This window comes from Phoca vitulina, unplaced genomic scaffold (assembly GCF_004348235.1).
Source record: "Phoca vitulina isolate PV1807 unplaced genomic scaffold, GSC_HSeal_1.0 scaffold16, whole genome shotgun sequence".
In the NCBI taxonomy this organism is placed as follows: domain Eukaryota; kingdom Metazoa; phylum Chordata; class Mammalia; order Carnivora; family Phocidae; genus Phoca; species Phoca vitulina.
The window spans coordinates 14,072,889-14,081,207 of NW_022589719.1; positions in this window are offsets into that span (position 1 = coordinate 14,072,889).

Below are 8,319 nucleotides of genomic sequence, written 5' to 3' on the forward strand. Positions count from 1 at the left end.
TATCTCCATTTAAACTTTTTATAAATGGAAAAAGCAGCAGTCTTCCAGTAAAATAATTTTAAATAGTTTTGTGGACTTTTACATTGTATTTTCTAGTGCTTCCATTGGTTTCGGCAGATGGGGACAGGCACAGTGTTGGAGGAAAGGTGTGGTTTGTCTAGACTTGTAATATTGAATGAAATTATAAGGCATAAAGATGTGTTTTGAAAAATGATGATTAGCCTCTGTTAGTAGCAGTCTTTTATTTCTTTGATCATATGTAAAGCTTACTTACACATTTTATCACTCATCTGTATTTTTTGCAACAAGTTCAAGCAGCCTTTTCTGCCTAGGAAAGTGGATACTTTTAAAACTCTAACTTACCCTCTACTACATATGACATATACAACTAAAGGAAACCTGGACTTTCATTAGAAGTTGAGAAATTATTCACAAAATCGTGAATTAGTCATGATTTGCCTTTATTCACACATAAAATTTATTTTTTCTGAAATTTCTTGATTTATGAAATTATTACTAAAGAATTTTTATCACTAAAAATCAGTCTTTTATTTTTTTATTTTTTATTTTATTTTTTAAGATTTTATTTAGTTACTTGTCAGAGAGAGCGCGTGCACAAGCAGGGGGAGCGGCAGGCAGAGTGAGAAGCAGGCTCCCAGCTGAGCAAGGAGCCTGATGCGGGACTCGATCCCAGGACCCTGGGATCATGACCTGAGCCGAAGGCAGCTGCTTAACCGACTGAGCCACCCAGATGTCCCTAAAAATTGTTCTGAAGAGAAGGCTGTTGTGATCAGGTGAAATACTAGTCATAGCACTTTATAAATCATAGAGTATTCTGTAAATGTAAGTTGTTAAATGTTTAATCGCATAAATTGCATTTATTCTATACTTCTTTTCAGTGGCTCATCCACAGTCTGTTTGGTAAAGAATGGCATTTGTCAGGAAAGTATAAGATAGCACTTAATAAGTTGCTGTCCTCAACAGAACTGCTGGTCTTCAGTACATACTTTGTTGCCCAAGTTTGCACACTTAAATCAAGAACATTTTAGCCTGCTTTCAGCTTTATAAATTACTGTGCTCTTGGTAAAAACTTCATTTCTGTGCCTCGGTATTCTTACTTAGAAAATGAGGAAACAGGAGGGAAAATTAACTATGGTGTTGCTGATCTTGTTTAATATCTTCTCAATTCTCTAAGGTACATATATCCGACTTGAACATCATCCTTGCAAGGCAGGGCAATGCAAGAAACTCAGAGATGATATCATTTGGCCAGAGGCACACGGCTCAGGTGCCACAATTGGGATTCGAACCCAGGTCCGTGCAGCACGCAAATTCAAGCTCGCCACAGTGTGGTATAGAGCTTTGTAGGTTGTAGTACTGTTGCTGAGTTAGTTCCTTATAACACATAGCGTTTTCCACTTGGAATAACTGAAGGTCCTGCCCCTCAGTCCTAACAGTGATGTGTTTGCTACATGACCACTCTTAAATCAGTTCATAGTTTTTCTGTAGTACTTCTCCTGGTGTCTTTCTGGTAATTGTATGCAGAAAGTGCTGAGGGATTTTTGTTTTTATATGGACAACTCCTGTTAACCTGAAATGCTGAACTTAAGTATTGTAACTTCTCCCTCTGAACGGAAGGCTTAGAAAAATATAAACTTAAACTAGGGGCTTAGTTCCTCTGAGGATAAAAACATGATATATAGAACATTTCACTTTTAATAAATACCTTAGAATCAGGTCCAAGTTCAGAAGCAAAAGTAGTTATCCCATTTTTCCTTTGGAGGCTCCAGACTTCTTTGTTGACAACCATCTCAGTCAGGGTCCAATCCCGTATATTGACCTTATCAGTCAGGGGCCACTGGTTGCAGTTCACTGTCTGGTAGTGTCCATTGGGTTGTCAAGGCCAGATCTGTCCACATTCGCCAGGGAAATAGGAAGTGGCCCTCCAGGGCACAGGTGAGCCTCAGCCGCTGGGCTGGTGTACTGAGGGGGTCAGGGTGCCACAGTGGGTGGGAGACCTAGAGCACATGGTATCTAAATATTGAGAGGGCCATTGGGACATGGTGTTGGGAGAGCCATTCTGGACATACGGCAGGGGCAAAGACACCTGCTTGTTCTTTATGTGTCTTCTGAGAAAGCCTAACATCATTCTTGCTGTAAAAGGAAAAATGCTTAAAAGAATTGCATTCATTGTTTTGGAACAGCCACTGAAGGGTAAATTTGAAGCTGAGAGACAGTGAATTAAAACTGGCACAATAAACCCAACCAGAAAGGCTGGGAAATATAATGTGATGTCATTTTTGAAATAACACCAAATAATAAGACAGCTTAGACAGGCATAGCAGTCTATGTGAGACCTGCTTTGTGGGTAGAAATCTATCTAAACGAGAGATTAATACTGAAAATACTGTCACTTCATTTCAAATAAGTTCCCTATTTCCTAGGTGAGACAGTTATTAAAGTGTGAAACAAAAGTAAAATGTGAAATTCAATATTCATTCAGTAGTGGGGAGCATCTCCCGTGCATCAGCACTGAGGATTTATAGCTAATGGCCCTTACCCTCCATCAGCTTAAACTGCAGATACAGACAACTCAGTCAGTTCTGTATTCAAAGTATGTGCATCGGGCCTGGGTTGAGAGGTAGACTTACGGAGCAGGTAACATTTGAAGCAGGTTTTGACTGGTTTTAACCCACCTCCCTTTTGTCTCTGACTTCTCTAATTTCAGTAGCCAAGTATTTAGCACCTTTTATACACCTAATGTACAGGTATCAGCAGTCCATCTTTGTATGACCTTGACCCAGTGCCTGTACCTATCCTTCTAGTAACTTTTTAACTCCAACAGAGCTTAGAAACTTAGTTGGAAGGAAAGCTACTCCATGGGGGCCGTTCGTGAGCAGAGAAAGCTTTACACCCCTTTACCTGCAAGAAAATGTTCTTGCCAAGGTCATCATGCCTAAAGGAAGTTAAGTTAGTTTAGGAATAAGTGCTTATGTCCTGTTTAATTGAAATATATTTTAATATTACTTCCATTCCCTTACCTCTTCTCTAACCTCTGCTTTTTTGGAAGATGAATGTGCAAGTGCCTTCTGATAATGGAATAAGTCATCGGCCAGGACAGATACTTCTTTAGGTATCTTCAGGCTCACTGTTTCACATCTCAAGGGACCATCTGTTAAATTTATTTTCAGAGAAACGATCATCTTTGGGTTCTCTGGCTAACTGAGCAAAACGATAGGTGCAAGTTAAAATCAAGCTTTATTTTTACCATTCGATATCTTTAATGCTAAGTATCAAATTAGTAGGTTCTGAGGCCAACTTCATTCGCCCACTAGCACCATGCCACCCCCTCCCTCCCTACCCCCGGTAAACTTAATTTCATTACTTAATACATTATGCAGTCTGTGGGCATTTCATTTTGACACCAAATCATCTATTAATTATTGGGGGGCACCTGGGTGGCTCAGTCATTAAGCGTCTGCCCTTCGGCTCAGGTCATGATCTCAGGGTCCTGGGATAGAGCCCCGCATCGGGCTCCCTGCTCCGCGGGAAGCCTGCTTCTCCCTCTCCCACTCCCCCTGCTTGTGTTCCCTCTCTCACTGTGTCTCTCTCTGTCAAATAAATAAATAAAATCTTAAAAAAAATTATTGGTAAATTAATAAGAATGTATTTTATCTCAACCTGTTAATTTAAATGCTAATCAGAACTAAGTTTCCAGGTATTCTCTTATACTTTTAATGCTTTGATATAACTTAAGAAGAATGAAAATATGTGTTAAGTTTTATAGATATATCTGTTCCTGAAAGCAGACTCGAACCCTCCTTTTAAAAATTTTAATTTTGGCCGTTTTTCAGAAGCCGTTATTCCTTTATGCTGAGAATATATGAGCCTATGAATTGGGCAAAATGGAAACTCAGTATTCATAGGGGGATAGGGCACTTCCTGAAGGAATCCTCATGACTTTGGGAAATATTGGAAAGAATAGCTTCCTAAAATGTTTTAAAAATGGAAAAACTGATAAAAGAAATAAACATATATTAATAAAACCCAAAGTATTTTTTTACTTGGGAAATCCTCTATAGGACTTTTATTTTCCAACCGGATATTTTAATATAATTTTTCTAGTTATTTACTTAGTTCTCGGTAAGTAGATGCAGACCTTTTTTCTCTTCTTCCAACTACACATATGCTGACTATGAAAATATAATGATTCGAATAGCTAACTTTATATATTCCGCGCATTCTTCCGAATGCTTTGTAAAGTATTATTAACTCATTAAATCCTCACAACTGCCTGAGATAGGAATCGGTCCTATCAGTACTTCACAGAAGACACATTAGGTAACATGTCGAGATCAGATAGCAAGAAGTGATGACAGGAGTCAAGGCGGACAGTCTGGCCCCAGAGCCTTGCAAAAGAGTCCTCTTTTTAAAAACGTCAATCTATTAGGAAATTCTGGAGCTTAGCACATGACAAAGACACGAATTGAGGAAATGCCTCTGTGTTGATATAGTGAAAACAGCTTATTCTTAGTAGCATCTCCTACAGGAATATCATACAAATGAGTCTGGCTAAAGCCACAGTAATCTGATGTTTATTGTCCTCTAGATTTTTATATTAATGAGTGACATGTTCCTTTAATCTTCTGATTCATGAAGGGGTGGTAGCTGATATGGATTAGTAATTAGTCAAACAGGAAGACACCTCCACGTTCTTATTTACAGGGCAAGTTTTTGAGTGATGACCAGAGTTCTTTAATTTTTCTCTGAGATAACAAGTTAAGGGAAAAAAAATACCCTTTTTTAAAAAAACATAATAAATGTCTTTGTACTTGAAAGTACGTCTTCTTTCTATGCAGATACCAGATAACATACCAGATACCAGGTAAGATACCAGATACCAGGTAAGATACCAGATATCAGGTAAGTAGAAACATCTTGATTTTTCCCTGGACTGTTTTGCAAGTGTCTTGGATATGTTTTTGTTTGATTATCACAGCACCCCTCATCCGTATTACCACCTTCAAGGCTGTTAGTTCAAAATACGTAACACAAGACTCACATCTTGTAGGATTCCTGACTGATTGGATTTCTCACATCTTACCTCCTCCCAACCCCCGAATGTGTGGTCTGACATTCACCAAACACATTCCTTTCATTAATGGCCCGGGGAATCTTGTTGGAGCAGTTCTGTGCCTAGGTTTCAAGAACATACTGATGAAGTAAAAATGTTAACATTCGTCAAGACTCACCCATAACATTATGCTCTCTAGAGGATTTCTGAGACCAGTCTCCCTTTCTGGTGGATAGATATGTGAACATTCGGTAGCAGAGTCCTCTCCTATTTGAAGGTCAGAGAGGTCTCTTTGTGTATTTACATCTGCAATACCATATATTTAAGACATTCAGAAGTAATTGATAAATTGTTAAACACTGCATCTGAGACTAAAGATGTAGTGTATGTTGGCTAATTGAATTTAAATATTTTTTTTAAAAAGCAACTTACTTGAAGACTCCTTATCTGTATCAATTGTGGTTTTTTTTTCATAAATGAAAAATTACACTCTTTAAATGGAGGATGGCTCTTTAGCCAAGGTTTCTAGCTCATGGTACTCAGATAATAACAACAGATATTTGATGGGCTTTTGCTTCTTTTGTTTTTTAAGAGAAAGACCATTAAGGAGAAGGTGAGGTAGGGTAAGACTAACAAATGGAAAAGTATGAATGGAGTTAAGTAGACACTTAGACAAGACCAGGATTAACATGAACTGTCAGTAATCTGATTTGATTAGAGAGAACAGGCCTTTTTTTTTTTTTAAGATGAGTCCTTTCCTTTTTATTTTTTAATTTTTATTTATTTTTTTAAAGATTTTATTTATTTATTTGAGAGAGAGAGAGAGACAGAAATAGCGACAGAGAGCATGAGTAGGGAGGAGAGGGAGAAGCAGGCTCCCGGCTGAGAAGGGAGCCTGATGTGGGACTTGATTCCAGGACCCTGGGGTCATGACCAGAGCCGAAGGCAGATACTTAACCAACTGAGCCACCCAGGCGCCCCAAGCCTTTCTTTTTTTAAGAAAACTTTTTTTATTTCAAGTTTTTATTTAAACTCTAAAGAAAACTTGAAAATTTTGTGGCATTCTATTTTTCCAACACTAAAGGAAACTCCTTAGTGGTTAGTGTTGGCTATTGACATTGGCCTAAAGTTACCAAACAACAAAACTATCAAGTAACAGAATTTTTTTTTGAGAGAGAGACAGTATATGAAAGTGGGGGGAGGGGCAGAGAGGGGGAGAGAGAATCTCAAGCAGACTCCACGCCCAACACAGAGCCTGACCTGGAGCCAGACATGGGACTCAATCCCACGGCCCTAAGATCATGACCTGAGCTGAAATCAAGAGTCGGATACTCAACTGACTGAGCCACCCAGGTGCCCCCAAGTAACAGAATTTTTAAAATTTCTGTACATCTTGGTTTGGTAACTGGGTTTTATTCCACGTTTAGAAAGACGTTTTTAAATCACAAGCAATGACAATTTAAATATGGAAGAAGCCATGGCGTGCACGTGTACTCAGGTTGGTGAAAAGTGGAAATCCTCACTGATCCTGTTGTTATTTACCCCAAACATGTACCACAGTTGACAGGAAGATTCAAATTCCTCTTGTTCCCTACTTGGATGCCTTCATAGTCCCCTCTCCTCTGCTCCGAAGGAACCATCTGACGTGGCTTCTAGGGGGAGGATATTTATTAGACTATAGTGCCCAAACTGCCATCTGTTGGGGTTCTGCTTTTTTTTTTTTTCCAATGGCAAGTGTGGTCAGATCAGCCCAAAGCTGTCCCTCCTTGGAAGGCAGCCTTCTTAGGAAGTGTTGGATTAGGCAGATTAAATTAGCTGCTTTGAATCTTCAGGAAAATCTCTTTTGACTTGTGTTCTTGTACAATTCTTGGTGTTTTTCTTGACAGGAGAGAGTGGTAAACTAAACGGCTGAGATAAGGGTGTGGACCTATAGGATAGAAGCCAAGGAAGCTGTTCAGCCTGTTTTTGTTCTTGGCTTAGGCAGTGGTGTGCTGGGAAATGTTTAACAACTGGCTCTCTGGGGGAAAATGTATATTTACATATAATCAAATGTAAGTCTATTATAAATTTTACTGAGATACAAATAAATATACAATTAACAAATTGAATAGAATATATACTATTAAATACAATAATGTATGAATACATTAGTAATACAGTGCAATAAAATACACAATTCACAAATAATAATAGAACACACAGTCCTCTTTATTGTAAGTTTTTATATAGCTCATTGATTCTCACAGAATGCGTTCATTGATTTTATGGAACTCTTTTATAGCCAAACTATGGTTGCAGTTGATGAATAAGTATGATTCCCAGCATGAATGTTGGTTGATATTTTCCTTTACATGAAAGACTAAGATGAAGGTTAGAACAACAAAGACGTATGTTGGAATTTCACTTGTTTGTCAATGAAGAGAGTCACTTCTTTACTGAAATCGGACCATTTTCAGATACTGGAAGAACATTTCCTCAAATTTTGTGCTATTCACAATATACCAGCTATAGATGTGATATTTGTTTTTTAAGATTTATTTATTTGAGAGAGAGAGAGAGAGAGAGAGAGAGCGCACTAGTGGGAGGTACAGAGGGAGGGGGAGAGAGAATCTGAAGCAGATGCCCCGCTGAGCACGGAGTGGGCCAGGGGCTCAATTTCACAACATGAGCCAAAACCAAGAGTCAGTCACTTAACTGACTGTGCCACCCAGACACCCCCTACGTGTGACATATTTTTAAGTTTAATCTGCATTATTTACATTTTCCCATCACTTTCTTAAGGCTGGAGATAATCAACAATAAATGAAGCCCTGATTTCTAGCTTTTGCCTATTATATAAATGCTGTGATCTCAAACTACCAATGTGATGTCATAGAATGCAGAGTTGGGAAGTGCATGCGGCTGTGTACCATTATGTAGCATTTCCCACCATTAGTACAGATACAATAGATGGGAAAAACCTCAAGAACATAGATAATAGTAAATGAGTAGGAGGTGATGAGCTGTGGGTATTATTTTTGGTGTTGATAATTATTTAATAGTAAGCTTATATAATTTAACTTTTAATAAGGGGTTGCAAAATTCTTGAAACAGTCTGCTGCTTTTAACAGTCAGTTCTCCCAAGCTGTACAAGGCAGCTTCAGCACACCCGTGGCTTCCCACCCTCCAACTCCGACCCGCGCTTCCTTAATGCCCGTGGTGGTGGGGACAGGGCAGACATACGCCAATATGCCTTTTAAAATACA